The 19,397-nt window shown below is 47.3% G+C and overlaps 1 non-coding gene across 1 annotated transcript; it reads right to left on the bottom strand.

Annotated features, from left to right (window-relative positions):
- Nucleotides 1-18,829: 18,829 nt before the first annotated feature.
- Nucleotides 18,830-18,902, bottom strand: TRNAS-CGA (transfer RNA serine (anticodon CGA)). The gene has a single exon. It is a non-coding gene; the product is annotated as a tRNA-Ser (tRNA).
- Nucleotides 18,903-19,397: the final 495 nt, after the last annotated feature.

Genomic DNA, 19,397 nt, shown 5'->3' on the forward strand with positions numbered 1-19,397 from the left:
AAATGTTCAGTGATACCGTTCGAGATAGGGTGGTAAGAGGTCATATTAATATGGTTGATGCTGAGGAGCTGAGATAGGTTAGCAAAAAGTGCTAAGTCAAACTGACGGCCGCGATCAGTAGTAACGGTGGGACACCGCAGCAGCTTATCCATAATGTGATCGGCGCTATTCCGATCGACTCCGCCGTTATATCCAGAAGAAGGGCATCGCTTTAGGCGACCTCGAGAACCTGTCAATGCAGATAACAGGTAGCGGTGGTTTCCGCAGGGAAGAAGAGTACCGACAATGTAGACGTGAAGATGGCTTAAGCGGGCGTCCGGGGACGGGAAGGATACAAGAGGAGTCGCAGTGTGCCGGTGCACCTTACTTTACTGGCAGCTGAGGCACGTGCGCGACCAGAGGCGAACTTCGAATAGTTGATGCGAGGCTAGACATAACGAGCCGTGACGAGGCGCCAAGTTTCGCGGATGCCAGGATGGACCAAAGAATACACGGCACCAAAGACGGTTCAGCGGTATGATGGAGACACATAGGGACCAGGGCAACCGGTCGACGTATCATAGACGAGAGGAACGGCGCAGTCAGGCAGCAAGACTTCCTCCAATACCAGAGAGGTGTCGCGCGTGCGAAGCCGTTGCAGCTCTGCATCGGCTCGCTGAGCAGCGGCCATAGTCGTGCAGCCGATGATTGGCCATCGATCGCCCATCGCATTGACTTCAGCGCAATAAAGAGCGTCGGCAAATATGTTAGACTTGCGCTGACGTGACGAATGCCGCTGGTAAACTCGGAAATATAGGCGAGCTGCCTGGCTTCCCGAGGAGCGCAGGAAGAACTGCTGATGCCAGCGCAGACGTAGAGGTTAGTGGTCAGTCAAGATATATATGAAAAATACGCCCTTCGAGAAAATGAAGGAAGTGCTTCACGGCTGAATATATTGCCAGCAGCTATCGGCCGAAGGTACTGTAGCGGCGCTCAGGGGGTGCAAGCTTCTTGGAAAAGAAGGCGATTAGCTGCCAAATCCCGGCCACGAACTGTTGCAAGAAGACGCCGACAGCGGTGTCCGATGCAACAACCATGACGGATGTGAGCGTGTCACATTTGGGATGGACGAGGAGCGTAGCACCAGCGATGGCAGCTTTGATGCCGCTGAATGTTCGGTCGTCGGGTGGCGGCGGTGGTCGGTAAGCACGGCGCGCTGCAGCTGGAGCAGCGCTGATACCGAATGGAGGCGCGGCCTTCACCTATTCTCTCAAACTTTAGAGTAAAAGGAGGAAAATGACACTGTAATGGACGCTTTAAACAGTGAATACTTTTTGTCGACGTATTCACGTAGCAGTCAGGAATGTTGGAATACAACAAGGCGACAACGACGCGTTTAGGAAACAGAAGAAGAATGGTAACAGCGGCTTGAAAAGGAGCGTGTTGGTCGTGCTGGCTCGACAGTAAAGTATAACGAGACCAGGAGGAAGCGGCGCGCAGAAGAGACGTCGCAAGAACATGCTGTACGTTTGAAAAAGAGAGGGGAAGCGTCACTTGTGAACGCTGGTTTCACTGTGTCAACGGAGGACTTGGAAGGGCAACGACATTCAGAGTATGCGAGAAGAGTTAGTGAATTGGACTCGGCTACGCTTGAAGTTCAACGACGATTCACGAATAACCCCTTCGAAAGCGGATGCTCGGTGTGTGATCGCCTATGCTATAAAGACTGCTTGACTCCGGCAAGTGAGCTAATGTATCCTACTCTTCGCCTAGCTTATCCAGAATGGGACGAGGAGAATTTCCACTACATATGGCTATGTGATTACTCGTGTACAACAGTTTACTTTCATCACTAGATAATGGTTAGGAAAAGAAAAAATGATTTCCCCAGTTAATCAAATCCTAGGGAAAAGATATCATGTAACCAAGAATCGGGGAAAAGATAACCAATACCTTTGCAATTCACTCGACCAAACGCAAACGGGGAACTCGCGACCCTAACCAAACATACAAGCTGCATTGCAGTCACTACATTCATAGCACCTGCCTTTTATCCCATATCAGTCGTAACACCCATTTTCTTTCCCGCACATGTTGGTACGAGACAAAGTCATGCAGTGGGAGATATCACTTTAAGAATTTCTGCTCACTGATTGATTAAATAAAGTAGACTAATTACAGGGAGGAAGATAGCGCCTAATTTCCTGCCTGATGCGCTGCAGTTTCATTTGTGCATTATTCGCCGTCTGGGAGCTGCGGCGGATGAAACGGATGTTTGGGTCCGATGCCGCCAGTGGCCACGCGCAGCACTATAGGAAACGAATTAAATCATGGAGCTACATTTACTGTTGAGTTTACGGGTGTCATAACGGCTACCAAAATACAACCAGATAGTTGCGAAAATCAACATTTTTTTCATTTCGATTCCTGTAGTTGGAAATCGTACGGGACCGAAACAAAAGACAGTGTTGGCCTAGAGTACGGGGTGCAAGAACGAGAGAACGTTTCATGCATAAGGTTTGATTGGTTTTTCTTCAATTCTGCTTAAATCTGTGTTCATATATCACGAAAGCGGCGCAATGGATAGTAACTGAGAAGGAAATAACATACGCGCCCTTTCGCCTGTATATACACGTCTCATGAACTGCTTCAGTCTGGACAGGCAAACAAACATGGAAAGCGCATATGCAGTGCCGAAAACCTAACTACTAACACTGTGAAAAAACGAGCCGCAAAATAACGAACCAACACCTGTAACCTGACATACACATTGCGTAAGAATTTACCGTAGACATCCGAGGGCGCTGCTGAACTGAGCTTATTCACGCCTACTGCAAACGGGCTTGACGGAGAATTCAAGACTGCGCAAAAAACTTGTGGGTTTCAAAATACGCGTTAACATTTTCACCTCTCAAAAAAAAGCCACCTAACCGCATGCACTGAATAATTCGTTTAGCATGTCTGACGACCGCGGTGAATCGCGACCCCTCAGTCGGACCGAGGACGCAGAAAAGAAAAACGACACTGGTGACGGACCCGGCTGCCAGATTGCGACGAAACTCTCAGGATAGTGCTGCCATTTGCACACATACACCTTCAACTCAGTGCCCCAAGGCGTTCTTCTGGTATTAGCAGTGTTGCTGGAGTGGGTGGGCTGCCCTCCTAGCAGAACTTTCTTCTTGTTTTTCAAACGCATTCCCACCAACATTATCTCAGAATTGAGGGAGTCTTGCTAGCTGTCGACGGTGCATTGCGACTGGAAGTAAAGCCGAGTGCACCCTTTCCGTTTTATGCTTTTTTTTTTTGTCTACAATTCAAAGAATATATTCATGTTTCGTGTCAGACTTTTTAAACGAAGCGGTGGTGGGGGTCCCGGGGGATCAAAGGCGCTCTAATCACAAGTATATGGGATTTATTTGTTTTCTTTTTAAGTTTTTCGCAACGCTCATATGGCGCGTGCGCGTGCACTGCGAAATGCGCAAAAGCGATCATTAAATTCTAATGCGCTGACGCTGCTAGAGAGCACACCTTCTCCAGCTTCTTCCGCTGTTTCGCGCTAGAAGCGAACGCCAGCAATCTCGCGCACAGCGCGTGTGATAGCGCCACTTGTTCTCACGCAGTTCCACCTCCATTCAGCCAACCTTCTTCAGCTCCCTGTAGCCCAGCTACTGTAACGCAGACAACCTTTTGCGTGGCACACGTGTCGTTCACCGCAAGTTGGTGTCTTGAAAATAAACGGAGAACATACGAGCTTTCAATCGATGCGGTACAGAAGGCATTGCGGCAGGAACAGGTAAAAGGACGGAAGCGGGTCCTTTTTCGGAGGCACCGGCCCTGCGTAGAGTGGCCTTTGATGATAAGAGCTTCCAAAAGCTTGGTAATGGCTGCGAAAAGGGAAAACAGGAGCAAAATCTCAGAGAGACAGCCCGTGTCGTGTATTCTATGCAGAGGACAGAATGGCACTCGAAAACTTGACCGAAGTTCGAATATTGATTAGCGAGTTTTTTGTATCTACTCGTTAGCTTTTCCCGCTGCTCTAATTTTGTTTTTAGATCCCTAACATTGCATACACATTACCATAAAATAAGAAGTTTTTGCAGTGAAGAACTGTCATCAACTGCAACTGTAGGCAACTGGCACCGCCATTTTACCACAGAAAACATAAGCAGTGGGCATTCGGTTAGACTAGCCGATCATTCGTAGGCCAGAGCCCGGCCGAGGCCCATTCTTTCACAGGCCGGGACCGGTAAGGCCCGCAGCTTAAAGCCTGTGTAAATATATATATATAAAGATAAATAAAGGGGAAGTGCTCGTTATAATACATGAAGAAAAGAAGCCAACAGTCGGCGAGGCCAAGGACAGCATTGGGGATTGTACTTTGCCTTATTTTTAATTTTTACTTCGATAATACAATAAATTAGTAATGTAATCTGTTCAGGGGAAGATAGTTAAACGCAAAGTAGAAGAAAAAAACGTGCCGATGGTGGGAACCGAACCCACGACCTCCGAATATCGCGTCCGGTGCTCTTCCAACTGAGCTACATCGGCCGCTGTCCCCTCTGCTACTTTCTTGGATATTAATGTTGTCTGCATACGAACCCTGAGAGTGTTCACCAGCGCCCCTCTCAACCAAAGCGGCGGACGTGGAACATCGTGTGTTACCGCCAGCGTCACGTAGAACGTGATCAAGAGCGAGGGCGAAAGCTTTGCTGGAACCCTCTTACGCTACGTATGGCTTCAAGACTTGCAGAACCGAGACCAGCTTAAGATATAAGCAGATAAATGAAGGGGAAATGAGGGTGCTCGTTATAATACATGAAGGAGAGAAGCCAGCAGAAAGCGAGGCCAAGGAAAGCATTGGAGATTGTACTTTGTCTTTTTTTTTATATTTAAACTTCGATAATCACATAAAGTGTAATGTCATCTGTTCAGGGGCAAGATAGTTAAACCCACAGTAAAATAAAAAACAACGTGCCGATGGTGGGAACCGAACCCACGACCTCCGAATATCGCGTTAGGTGCTCTTCCAACTGATCTACATCGGCCGCTGTCCCCTCTGCTACTTTCTTGGGTATTAATGTTGTCTGCATTAGAACCCCACCCTCACCAGCGCCACCCTCAAACAAAGCGGCGGAGGTGGAACGTCCGGTGTTACCAACAACGTCACGTAGAACGTGATCAAGAGCGAGGGCGAAAGCTGTGCTAGAACTCTCTTACGCTACCTATGGCTTCAAGACTGCCAGAACCGAGACTCCCGTAAGCTATAAGGAGATAAACGAAGAGGAAATCAGGGTGCTCGTTATAATCCATGAAGAAAAGAAGCTAACAGTCGGCGCGGCCAAGGAAAGCATTGGGAGTTATACTTTGTGTTTTTTTTTTAATTTTTACTTCGATAATCACAAAAATTTTTAATGTAATCTTTTCTGGGGAAAGTTAGTTAAACGCAAAGTAGAAGAAATAACATCGTGCCGATGGTGGGAACCGAATCCACGACCTCCGAATTTCGCGTCCGGTGCTCATCCAACTGAGCTACATCTGCCACTATCCCGTCTGCTACTTTCTTCGGTATTAATGTTGTCTGCATACGAACCCTGAGAGTGTTCACCAGCGCCACTCTCAACCACAGCGGCGGACGTGGAACGTCGTGTGTTACCGCCAGCGTCACGTAGAACGTGATTAAGAGCGAGGGCGAAAGCTGTGCTAGAACACTCTTACGCTACGTATGGCTTCAAGACTTGCAGAGCCGAGATCCGCGTAAGATATACGCAGATAAATCAAGGGGAAATGAGGGTGCTCGTTATAATACATGAAGGAAAGAAGCCAACAGAAGGCGAGGCTAAGGAAAGCATTGGAGATTGTACTTTGTCTTTTTTTTTAATTTTTATTTTTATAATCACATAAATTATAATGTAATCTTTTCAGGGGAAAGATAGTTAAACGCAAAGTAGAAGAAAAATCTACGTGCCGATGAAGGGAACCGAACCCACGACCTCCGAATATCGCGTCCGGTGCACTTCCAACTGAGCTACATCGGCCGCTGTCCGCTCTGTTACTTTCTTAGATATTAATGTTGTCTGCATCCTAACCCTGAGAGTGTTCACCAGCGCCACTCTCAACCAAAGCGGCGGACGTGGAACGTCGTGTGTTACCGCCAGCGTCACGTAGAACGTGATCAAGAGCGAGGGCGAGAGCTGTGCTAGGACCCTTTTACGCTACCTATGGCTTCAAGACTGCCAGAACCGAGACCCGCATAAGATATAAGCAGATCAATGAAGGGAAATGAGGGTGCTCGTTATAATACATGAAGGAAAGAAGCCAACAGTCGGCGAGGCCGAGGAAAGCATTGGGGATTGTACATTGTCTTTATTTTTTTTTAATTTTTACTGGGATAATCACATAAATTAGTAATGTAATCTGTTCAGGGGAAAGATAGTTAAACGCAAAGTAGAAGAAAAAACAACGTGCCGATGGTGGGAACCGAACCCACGACCTCCGAATATCGCGTCCGGTGCTCTTCCAACTGAGCTACATCGGCCGCTGTCCCCTCTGCTACATTCTTGGGTATTAATGTTGTCTGCATACGAACCCTGAGAGTGTTCACCAGCGCCAACCTCGGCCGAAGCAGCGGACGTGGAACGTCCTGTGTTACCGCCAGCGTCACGTAGAACGTGATCAAGAGCGAGGGCGAAAGCTGTGCTAGAACCCTCTTACGCAACCTATGGCTCCAAGACTGTCAGAACCGAGACCCCCGTAAGATATAAGAAGATAAATGAAGGGTAAATGAGGGTGCTCGTTATAATACACGAAGGAAAGAAGGCAACAGTTGGCGAGGCCAAGGAAAGCATTGGGGATTGTACTTTGTCTTTTTTTTATTTTTACTTCGATAATGACATAAATTAGTAATGTAAATCTGTTCAGGGGAAACATAGTTAAACTCAAAGTAGAAGCAAAAACAACGTGACGATGGTGGGAACCGAGCCCACGACCTCGAATAACGTGTCCGGTGCTCTTCCAACTGAGCTACAACAGCCGCTGTCCCCTCTGCTACTTTCTTGGGTATTAATGTTGTCTGCATACGAACCCTGAGAGTGTTCACCAGCGCCACCCTCAACCATAGCGGCGGACGTGGAACGTCCTGTGTTACAGCCAGCGCCACGTAGAACGTGATCAAGAACGAGGGCGAAATCTGTGCTAGAACCCTCTTACGCTACCTATGGCTTGAAGACTGCCAGATCCGAGACCCCCGTAAGCTATATGCAGATAAACGAAGAGGATATGAGGGTGCTCGTTATAATACATGAAGGAAAGAAGCCAACAGTCGATGAGGCCATGGAAAGCATTGGGGATTGTACTTTGTCTTTTTTTTAATTTTTACTTCGATAATCACATAAAGTAGTAATGTAATCAGTTCAGGGGCAAGATAGTTAAACCCACAGTAGAATAAAAAACAATGAGCCGATAGTGGGAACCGAACTCACGACCGCCGAATGTCCCGTCCGGTGCTCTTCCAACAGAGCTACATCGGCTGCTGTCCTCTCTGCTACTTTCTTTAGTATTATTGTTGTCTGCATACGAACCCTGAGAGTGTTCACTAGCGCCACCCTCAATCAAAGCGGCGGACGTGGAACGTCCTGTGTTACCGCCAGCGTCACGAAGAATGTGACCAAGAGCGAGGGCGAAAGCTGTGATAGAATCCTCTTACGCTACCTATGGCTTCAAGACTGCCAGAACCGAGACCCCCGTAGTCTATCAGCAGATAAATGAAGGGGAAATGAGGGTGCTCGTTATAATCCATGAAGGAAAGAAGCCAACAGTCGGCGAGGCCAAGGAAAGCACTGGGGATTGTACTTTGTCTGTTTTTAATTTTTTCTTTGATAATCACATAAATTAGTAATGTAATCTTTTCAGGGGAAAGATAGTTAAACGCAAAGTAGAAGAAAAAACAACGTGCCGATGGTGGGAACCGAACCCACGACCTCCGAATATCGCGTCCGGTGCTCTTCCAACTGAGCTACATCGGCCGCTGTCCCCTCTGCTACTTTCTTGGGTATTAATTTTGTCTGCATACGAACCCTGAGAGTGTTCACCAGCGCCACCCTCAACCAAAGCGGCGGACGTGGAAGGTACTGTGTTACCGCCAGCGTCACGTAGAACGTGATCAAGAGCGGGGGCGAAAGCTGTGCTAGAACCATAGTGCGCTACCTATGGCTTCAAGACTGCCAAAACCGAGAGCCCCGTAAGCTATAAGCAGATAAATGAAGGGGTAATGAGGGTGCTCGTTATAATACATGAAGGAAAGAAGCCAACAGTTGGCGAGGCCGAGGAGAGCATTGAGGATAGCACTTTGTCTTTTTTTTTAATTGTTACTTCGATAATCACATAAATTAGTAATGTAATCTGTTCAGGGGAAAGATAGTTAAACGCAAACTCGAAGAAAAAACAACATGCCGATGATGGGAACCGAACCCGCGACCTTCGAATATCGCGTCCGGTGCTCTTCAAACTGAGCTACATCGGCCGCGGTCCCGTCTGCTACTTTCTTTGGTATTAATGTTGTCTGCATCCTAACCCTGAGAGTGTTCACCAGCGCCACTCTCAACCAAAGCGGCGGACGTGGAACGTAGTGTGTTACCGCCAGCGTCACGTAAAACGTGATCAATAGCGAGGGCGAAAGCTGTGCTAGAACCCTCTTACGCTACCTATGCTTCAAGACTGCCAGAACCGAAACCCCCGTAAGCTATAAGCAGATAAATGAAGGGGAAAAGAGGGTGCTTGTTATAATACATGAAGGAAAGAAGCCAACAGTCGGCGAGGCCAAGGAAAGCATTGGGGATTGTACTTTGTCTTTTTTTAATTTGTGCTGCGATAATCACATAAATTAGTAATGTAATCTGTTCAGCGGAAAGTTAGTTAAACGCAATGAAAAAGAAAAAAACAACGTGCCGATGGTGGGAACCGAACCCACGACCTCCGAATATCGCGTCCGGTGCTCTTTCAACTCAGCTACATCGGCCGCTGTCCCCTCTGCTACTTTCTTGGGTACTAATGTTGTCTGCATACGAACCCTGAGAGTGTTCACCAGCGCCACCCTCAACCAAAGCGGCGGACGTGGAACATCCTTAGTTACCGCCAGCGTCACGTAGAACGTGATCAAGAGCGAGGGCGAAAGCTGTGCTAGAACCATCTTACGCTACCTATGGCTTCAAGACTGCCAAAACCGAGACTCCCGTAAGCTATAAGCAGATAAATGAAGGGGTAAGGAGGGTGCTCGTTATAATACCTGAAGGAAAGAAGCCGACAGCCGGCGAGGCCAAGGAAAGCATTGGGGATTGTAGTTTGTCTTTTTTTTTACTTCGATAATCACATAAATTATTAATGTAATCTGTTCAGGGGAAAGATAGTTAAGCGCAAAGTAGAAGAAAAAACAACGTGCCGGTGGTGGGAACCGAACCCACGACCTCCGAATATCGCGTCCGGTGCACTTCCAACTGAGCTACATCGGCCGCTGTCCCCTCTGTTACTTTCTTGGGTATTAACGTTGTCTGCATACGAACCCTGAGAGTGTTCACCAGCGCCACCCTCAACCAAAGCGGCGGACGTGGAACGTCCTGTGTTACCGCCAGCGTCACGTAGAACGTGATCAAGAGTAGGGCGAAAGCTGTGCTAGAACCGTCTTACGCTATGTATGGCTTCAAGACTGCAAGAACAGAGACCCCCGTAAGCTATAAGCAGATAAATGAAGGGGAAATGAGGGTGCTCGTTATAATACATGAAGGAAAGAAGCCAATATTCGGCGAGGCCAAGGAAAGCATTGGGGATTGTACTTTGTCTTTTTTTAATTTTTATTTTGATAATCACATAAATTAGTAACGTATTGTAATCAGGGGAAAGATAGTTAAACGCAAAGTAGAAAAAAAAACAATGTGCCGATGGTGGGAACCGAACCCACGACCTCCGAATATCGCGTCCGGTGGACTTCCAACTGAGCTACATCGGCCGCTGTCCGCTCTGATACTTTCTTGGGTATTAATGTTGTCTGCATACGAACCCTGAGAGTGTTCACCAGGGCCACCCTCAACCAAAGCGGCGGACGTAGAACGTCCTGTGTTACCGCCAGCGCCACGTAGAACGTGATCAAGAGCGAGGGCGAAAGCTGTGCTAGAACCCTCTTACGCTTCCTATGGCTTCAAGACTGCCTGATCCGAAACGCCCGTAAGCTATAAGCAGATAAACGAAGAGGAAATGAGGGTGCTCGTTATAATACATGAAGGAAAGAAGCCAACAGTCGGTGAGGCTAAGGAAAGCATTGGGTATTGTACTTTGTCTTTTTTATTTAATTTTTACTTCGATAATCACATAAATTAGTAATGTAATCAGTTCAGGGGAAAGATAGTTAAACGCAAAGTAGAAGAAAAAACAACGTGCCGATGGTGGGAACCGAACCCACGACCTCCGAATATCGCGTCCGGTGCTCTTTCAACTCAGCTACATCGGACACTGTCCCCTCTGCTACTTTCTTGGGTATCAATGTTGTCTGCATACGAACCCTGAGAGTGTTCACCAGCGCCACCCTCAACCAGGGCGGCGGACGTGGAACGTCCTGTGTTACCGCCAGCGTCACGTAGAACGTGATCAAGAGCGAGGGCGAGAGCTGTGCTAGGACCCTTTTACGCTACCTATGGCTTCAAGACTGCCAGAACCGAGACCCGCATAAGATATAAGCAGATCAATGAAGGGAAATGAGGGTGCTCGTTATAATACATGAAGGAAAGAAGCCAACAGTCGGCGAGGCCGAGGAAAGCATTGGGGATTGTACATTGTCTTTATTTTTTTTTTTAATTTTTACTGCGATAATCACATAAATTAGTAATGTAATCTGTTCAGGGGAAAGATAGTTAAACGCAAAGTAGAAGAAAAAACAACATGCCGATGGTGGGAACCGAACCCACGACCTCCGAATATCGCGTCCGGTGCTCTTCCAACTGAGCTACATCGGCCGCTGTCCCCTCTGCTACATTCTTGGGTATTAATGTTGTCTGCATACGAACCCTGAGAGTGTTCACCAGCGCCAACCTCGGCCAAAGCAGCGGACGTGGAACGTCCTGTGTTACCGCCAGCGTCACGTAGAACGTGATCAAGAGCGAGGGCGAAAGCTGTGCTAGAACCCTCTTACGCAACCTATGGCTCCAAGACTGTCAAAACCGAGACCCCCGTAAGCTATAAGAAGATAAATGAAGGGTAAATGAGGGTGCTCGTTATAATACACGAAGGAAAGAAGGCAACAGTTGGCGAGGCCAAGGAAAGCATTGGGGATTGTACTTTGTCTTTTTTTTATTTTTACTTCGATAATGACATAAATTAGTAATGTAAATCTGTTCAGGGGAAACATAGTTAAACTCAAAGTAGAAGCAAAAACAACGTGATGATGGTGGGAACCGAGCCCACGACCTCGAATAACGTGTCCGGTGCTCTTCCAACTGAGCTACAACAGCCGCTGTCCCCTCTGCTACTTTCTTGGGTATTAATGTTGTCTGCATACGAACCCTGAGAGTGTTCACCAGCGCCACCCTCAACCATAGCGGCGGACGTGGAACGTCCTGTGTTACCGCCAGCGCCACGTAGAACGTGATCAAGAACGAGGGCGAAATCTGTGCTAGAACCCTCTTACGCTACCTATGGCTTGAAGACTGCCAGATCCGAGACCCCCGTAAGCTATATGCAGATAAACGAAGAGGATATGAGGGTGCTCGTTATAATACATGAAGGAAAGAAGCCACCAGTCGATGAGGCCATGGAAAGCATTGGGGATTGTACTTTGTCTTTTTTTTAATTTTTACTTCGATAATCACATAAAGTAGTAATGTCATCAGTTCAGGGGCAAGATAGTTAAACCCACAGTAGAATAAAAAACAATGTGCCGATAGTGGGAACCGAACTCACGACCGCCGAATGTCCCGTCCGGTGCTCTTCCAACAGAGCTACATCGGCTGCTGTCCTCTCTGCTACTTTCTTTAGTATTATTGTTGTCTGCATACGAACCCTGAGAGTGTTCACTAGCGCCACCCTCAATCAAAGCGGCGGACGTGGAACGTCCTGTGTTACCGCCAGCGTCACGAAGAATGTGACCAAGAGCGAGGGCGAAAGCTGTGATAGAATCCTCTTACGCTACCTATGGCTTCAAGACTGCCAGAACCGAGACCCCCGTAGTCTATCAGCAGATAAATGAAGGGGAAATGAGGGTGCTCGTTATAATCCATGAAGGAAAGAAGCCAACAGTCGGCGAGGCCAAGGAAAGCACTGGGGATTGTACTTTGTCTGTTTTTAATTTTTTCTTTGATAATCACATAAATTAGTAATGTAATCTTTTCAGGGGAAAGATAGTTAAACGCAAAGTAGAAGAAAAAACAACGTGCCGATGGTGGGAACCGAACCCACGACCTCCGAATATCGCATCCGGTGCTCTTCCAACTGAGCTACATCGGCCGCTGTTCCCTCTGCTACTTTCTTGGGTATTAATTTTGTCTGCATACGAACCCTGAGAGTGTTCACCAGCGCCACCCTCAACCAAAGCGGCGGACGTGGAACGTACTGTGTTACCGCCAGCGTCACGTAGAACGTGATCAAGAGCGGGGGCGAAAGCTGTGCTAGAACCATAGTGCGCTACCTATGGCTTCAAGACTGCCAAAACCGAGAGCCCCGTAAGCTATAAGCAGATAAATGAAGGGGTAATGAGGGTGCTCGTTATAATACATGAAGGAAAGAAGCCAACAGTTGGCGAGGCCGAGGAGAGCATTGAGGATAGCACTTTGTCTTTTTTTTTAATTGTTACTTCGATAATCACATAAATTAGTAATGTAATCTGTTCAGGGGAAAGATAGTTAAACGCAAACTCGAAGAAAAAACAACATGCCGATGATGGGAACCGAACCCGCGACCTTCGAATATCGCGTCCGGTGCTCTTCCAACTGAGCTACATCGGCCGCGGTCCCGTCTGCTACTTTCTTGGGTATTAATGTTGTCTGCATCCTAACCCTGAGAGTGTTCACCAGCGCCACTCTCAACCAAAGCGGCGGACGTGGAACGTAGTGTGTTACCGCCAGCGTCACGTAAAACGTGATCAAGAGCGAGGGCGAAAGCTGTGCTAGAACCCTCTTACGCTACCTATGCTTCAAGACTGCCAGAACCGAAACCCCCGTAAGCTATAAGCAGATAAATGAAGGGGAAAAGAGGGTGCTTGTTATAATACATGAAAGAAAGAAGCCAACAGTCGGCGAGGCCAAGGAAAGCATTGGGGATTGTACTTTGTCTTTTTTTAATTTGTGCTGCGATAATCACATAAATTAGTAATGTAATCTGTTCAGCGGAAAGTTAGTTAAACGCAATGAAAAAGAAAAAAACAACGTGCCGATGGTGGGAACCGAACCCACGACCTCCGAATATCGCGTCCGGTGCTCTTTCAACTCAGCTACATCGGCCGCTGTCCCCTCTGCTACTTTCTTGGGTACTAATTTTGTCTGCATACGAACCCTGAGAGTGTTCACCAGCGCCACCCTCAACCAAAGCGGCGGACGTGGAACGTACTGTGTTACCGCCAGCGTCACGTAGAACGTGATCAAGAGCGGGGGCGAAAGCTGTGCTAGAACCATAGTGCGCTACCTATGGCTTCAAGACTGCCAAAACCGAGAGCCCCGTAAGCTATAAGCAGATAAATGAAGGGGTAAGGAGGGTGCTCGTTATAATACCTGAAGGAAAGAAGCCGACAGCCGGCGAGGCCAAGGAAAGCATTGGGGATTGTAGTTTGTCTTTTTTTTTACTTCGATAATCACATAAATTATTAATGTAATCTGTTCAGGGGAAAGATAGTTAAGCGCAAAGTAGAAGAAAAAGCAACGTGCCGGTGGTGGGAACCGAACCCACGACCTCCGAATATCGCGTCCGGTGCACTTCCAACTGAGCTACATCGGCCGCTGTCCCCTCTGTTACTTTCTTGGGTATTAACGTTGTCTGCATACGAACCCTGAGAGTGTTCACCAGCGCCACCCTCAACCAAAGCGGCGGACGTGGAACGTCCTGTGTTACCGCCAGCCTCACGTAGAACGTGATCAAGAGTAGGGCGAAAGCTGTGCTAGAACCGTCTTACACTATGTATGGCTTCAAGACTGCAAGAACAGAGACCCCCGTAAGCTATAAGCAGATAAATGAAGGGGAAATGAGGGTGCTCGTTATAATACATGAAGGAAAGAAGCCAATATTCGGCGAGGCCAAGGAAAGCATTGGGGATTGTACTTTGTCTTTTTTTAATTTTTATTTTGATAATCACATAAATTAGTAACGTATTGTAATCAGGGGAAAGATAGTTAAACGCAAAGTAGAAAAAAAAAAAAACAATGTGCCGATGGTGGGAACCGAACCCACGACCTCCGAATGTCAGGTCCGGTTCTCTTCCACCTGAGCTTCATCGGCCGCTGTACCCTCTGTTACTTTCTTGGGTATTAACGTTGTCTGAATACGAACCCTGAGAGTGTTCAGCAGCGCCACCCTCAACCAAAGCGGCGGACGTGGAACGTCCTGTGTTACCGCCAGCCTCACGTAGAGCGTGATCAAGAGTGAGGGCGAAAGCTGTGCTAGAACCCTCTTACGCTATGTGTGGCTTCAAGACTGCAAGAACAGAGACCCCCGTAAGCTATGAGCAGATAAATGAAGGGGAAATGAGGGTGCTCGTTATAATACATGAAGGAAAGAAGCCAATATTCGGCGAGGCCAAGGAAAGGATTGGGGATTGTACTTTGTCTTTTTTTTTAATTTTTATTTTGATAATCACATAAATTAGTAACGTAATATAATCAGGGGAAGATAGTTAAACGCAAAGTAGAAAAAAAAACAATGTGCCGCTGGTGGGAACCGAACCCACGGCCTCCGAATATCGCGTCCGGTGGACTTCCAACTGAGCTACATCGGCCGCTGTACCCTCTGTTACTTTCTAGGGTATTAACGTTGTCTGCATACGAACCCTCAGAGTGTTCACCAGCGCCACCCTCAACCAAAGCGGCGGACGTGGAACGTCCTGTGTTACCGCCAGCGTCACGTAGAACGTGATCAAGAGCGAGGGCGAAAGCTGTGCTAGAACCCTCATACGCTACCTATGGCTTCAAGACTGCCAGAACCGAGACCCCCGTAAGCTATAAGCAGATAAACGAAGAGGAAATGAGGGTGCTCGTTATAATACATGAAGGAAAGAAGCCAACAGTCGGTGAGGCTAAGGAAAGCATTGGGGATTGCACTTTGTCTTTTTTTTAATTTTTACTTCGATAATCACATAAAGTTGTAATGTCATCTGTTCAGGGGAAAGATAGTTAAACCGACAGTAGAATAGAAAACAACGTGCCGATGGTGAGAACCGAACCCACGACCGCCGAATGTCGCACCCGGTGCTCTTCCAACTGAGCTACATCGGCCGCTGTCCCCTCTGCTACTTTCTTTGGTATTATTGTTCTCTGCATACGAACCCTGACAGTGTTCACCAGCGCCACCCTCAATCAAAGCGGCGGACGTGGAACGTACTGTGTTACCGCCAGCGTCACGTAGAACGTGATCACGAGTGAGGGCGAAAGCTGTGCTAGAACCATCTTACGCTACCTATGGCTTCAAGACTGCCAGAACCGAGAACCCCGTAAGCTATAAGCAGATAAATGAAGGGAAATGAGTTTTCTCGTTAAAATACATGAAGGAAAGAAGTCAACAGTCGGCGAGGCGAAGGAAAGCATTGGGTATTGTACTTTGTCTTTTTTATTTAATTTTTACTTCGATAATCACATAAATTATTAATGTAATCAGTTCAGGGGAAAGATAGTTAAACGCAAAGTAGAAGAAAAAACAACGTGCCGATAGTGGGAATCGAACCCACGACCTCCGAATATCGCGTCCGGTGCTCTTTCCACTCAGCTACATCGGCCGCTGTCCCCTCTGCTACTTCCTTGGGTATTAAAGTTGTCTGCATACGAACCCTGAGAGTGTTCACCAGCGGCACCCTCAACCAAAGCGGTGGACGTGGAACGTCCTGCGTTACCGCCAGCGTCGCGTAGAACGTGATCAAGAGCGAGGGCGAGAGCTGTGCTAGGACCCTTTTACGCTACCTATGGCTTCAAGACAGCCAGAACCGAGACCCGCGTAAGATATAAGCAGATCAATGAAGGGGAAATGAGGGTGCTCGTTATAATACAAGAAGGAAAGAAGCCAACAGTCGGCGAGGCCGAGGAAAGCATTGGGGATTGTACATTGTCTTTATTTTTTTTAATTTTTACTGCGATAATCACATAAATTAGTAATGTAATCTGTTCAAGGGAAAGATAGTTAAACGCAAAGTAGAAGAAAAAACAACGTGCCGATGGTGGGAACCGAACACACGACCGCAGAATATCGCGTCCGGTGCTCTTCCAACTGAGCTACATCGGCCGCTGTCCCCTCTGCTACTTTCTTGGGTATTAATGTTGTCTGCATACGAACCCTGAGAGTGCTCACCAGCGCCACCATCAACTAAAGCGGCGGACGTGGAATGTCCTGTGTTACCACCAGCGTCACGTAGAACGTGATCAAGAGCAAGGGCGAAAGCTTTGCTAGGACCCTTTTACGCTACCTATGGCTTCAAGACTGCCAGAACCGAGACCCCCGTAAGCTATAAGAGATAAATGAAGGGGAAATGAGGGTGCTCGTTATAATACATGAAGGAAAGAAGCCAACAGTCGGTGAGGCCAAGGAAAGCATTGCGGATTCACATTGTCTTTTTTTAATTTCTACTTCGATAATCACATAAATTAGTAATGTAATCTTTTCAGGGGAAAGATAGTTAAATGCAAAGTAGAAGAAAAAACAACGTGCCGATGGTGGGAACCGAACCCACGACCTCCGAATATCGCGTCATGTGCACTTCCAACTGAGCTACATCGGCCGCTGTCCCCTCATTACTTTCTTGGGTATTAATGTTGTCTGCATACGAACCCTGAGAGTGCTCACCAGCGCCACCATCAACTAAAGCGGCGGACGTGGAACGTCCTGTGTTACCACCAGCGTCACGTAGAACGTGATCAAGAGCAAGAGCGAAAGCTTTGCTAGGACCCTTTTATGCTACCTATGGCTTCAAGACTGCCAGAACCGAGACCCCCGTAAGCTATAAGAGATAAATGAAGGGGAAATGACGGTGCTCGTTATAATACATGAAGGAAAGAAGCCAACATTCGGCGAGGCCAATTAAAGCATTGGAGATTGTACTTTGTCTTTCTTTTTAAATTGTGCTTCGATAATCACATAAATTAGTAGTGTAATCTGGTCAGCGGAAAGTTAGTTAAACGCAAAGAAAAAGAAAAAACAACGTGCCGATGGTGGGAACGGAACCCACGACCTCCGAATGTCGGGTCCGGTGCTCTTCCAACTGAGCTACATCGGCCGCTGTACCCTCTGCTACTTTCTTGGGTATTAATGTTGTCTGCATACGAACCCTGAGAGTGTTCACCAGCGCCACCCTCAACCAAAGCGGCGATCGTGGAACGTCCTTAGTTACCGCCAGCGTCGCGTAGAACGTGATCAAGAGCGAGGGCGAAAGCTGTGCTAGAACCCTCTTACGCTACGTATGGCTTCAAGACTTCCAGAACCGAGACCCGCGTAAGATATAAGCAGATAAATGAAAGGGAAATGAGGGTTCTCGCTATAATACATGAAGGAAAGAAGCCAACAGTCGGCGAGGCCAAGGAAAGCATTGGGGATGGTACTTTGTCTTTTTTTTTAATTTTTACTTCGATAATCACGTAAGTTGGAAATGTAATCTATTCAGGGGAAAGATAGTTAAACGCAAAGTAGAAGAAAACACAACATGGCGATGGTAGGAACCGAACCCACGACCTCCGAATACCACGTCTGGTGCTCTTTCAACTCAGCTACATCGGCCGCTACCCCTCTGCTACTTTCTTGGGTATTAATGTTGTCTGCATATGAACCCTGAGAGTGTTAACCAGCGCCACCCTCAACCAAAGCGGCGGACGTGGAACGTCCTGTGTTACCGCCAGCGTCACGTAGAACGTGATGAATAGCGAGGGCGAAAGCTGTGCTAGAACCATCTTACGCTACCTATGGCTTGGAAACTGCCAGAACCGAGACCCGTGTAAGCTATAAGCAGATAAATGAAGGGGAAATGAGGGTGCCCGTTATAATACATGAAGGAAAGAAGGCAACAGTTGGCGAGGCCAAGTAAAGCATTAGGGATTGTACTTTGCCTTTTTTTTAATTTTTACTTCAATAATAACATAAATTAGTAATGTAATCTGTTCAGGGGAAGGATAGTTAAACGCAAAGTAGAAGAAAAAAACCCGTGCCGATGGTGGGAACCGAACCCACGACCTCTGAATATCGCGTCCGGTGCTCTTCCAACTGAGCTACATCTGCCGCTGTCCCGTCTGCTACTTTCTTTGGTATTAATGTTGTCTGCATACGAACCCTGACAGTGTTCACCAGCGCCACCCTCAACGAAAGCGGCGGACGTGGAACGTCCTGTGTTACCGCGAGCGTCACGTAGAACGTGTTCAAGATCGAGGGTAAAAGCTGTGCTAGAACCCTCTTACGCTACCTATGCTTCAAGACTGCCAGAACGGAGATCCCCGTAAGCTATTAGCAGATAAATGAAGGGGAAATGAGGGTGCTCTTTATAATATATGAAGGAAAGAAGCCAACAGTCGGCGAGACCAAGGAAAGCATCGGAGAGTGTACTTTGTCTTTTTTTATTTTTCTTCGATAATCATATAAATTAGTAATGTAATCTTTTCAGGGGAAAGATAGTTAAACGCAATGTAGAAGAAAAACAACGTGCCGATGGTGGGAATCGAACCCACGACCTCCGAATATCGCGTCCGGTGCTCTTCCAACTGAGCTACATCGGCCGCTGTACCCTCTGCTACTTTCTTGGGTATTAATGTTGTCTGCATACGAACCCTGAGAGTGTTCACCAGCGCCAACCTCGACCAAAGCGGCGGACGATGAACGTCCTGTGTTACCGCCAGCGTCACGTAGAACGTGATCAAGAGCGAGGGCGAAAGCTTTCCTAGAACCCTCTTATGCTATGTATGGCTTCAAGAGTTCCAGAACCGAGACCCGCGTAAGATATAAGCAGATAAATAAAAGGGAAATGAGGGTGCTCGTTATAATACATGAAGGAAAGAAGCCAACAGTCGGCGAGGCCGAGGAAAGCATTGGGAATTGTACATTGTCTTTATTTTTTTTAATTTTTACTGCGATAATCACATAAATTAGTAATGTAATCTGTTGAGGGGAAAGATAGTTAAACGCAAAGTAGAAGAAAAAACAACGTGCCGATGGTGGGAACCGAACCCACGTCCTCCGAATATCGCGTCATGTGCACTTCCAACTGAGCTACA

The sequence above is a fragment of the Amblyomma maculatum genome, chromosome 4 (assembly GCF_055883805.1).
Source record: "Amblyomma maculatum isolate TAMU_Amacu chromosome 4, ASM5588380v1, whole genome shotgun sequence".
Classification (NCBI taxonomy): Eukaryota; Metazoa; Arthropoda; class Arachnida; order Ixodida; family Ixodidae; genus Amblyomma; species Amblyomma maculatum.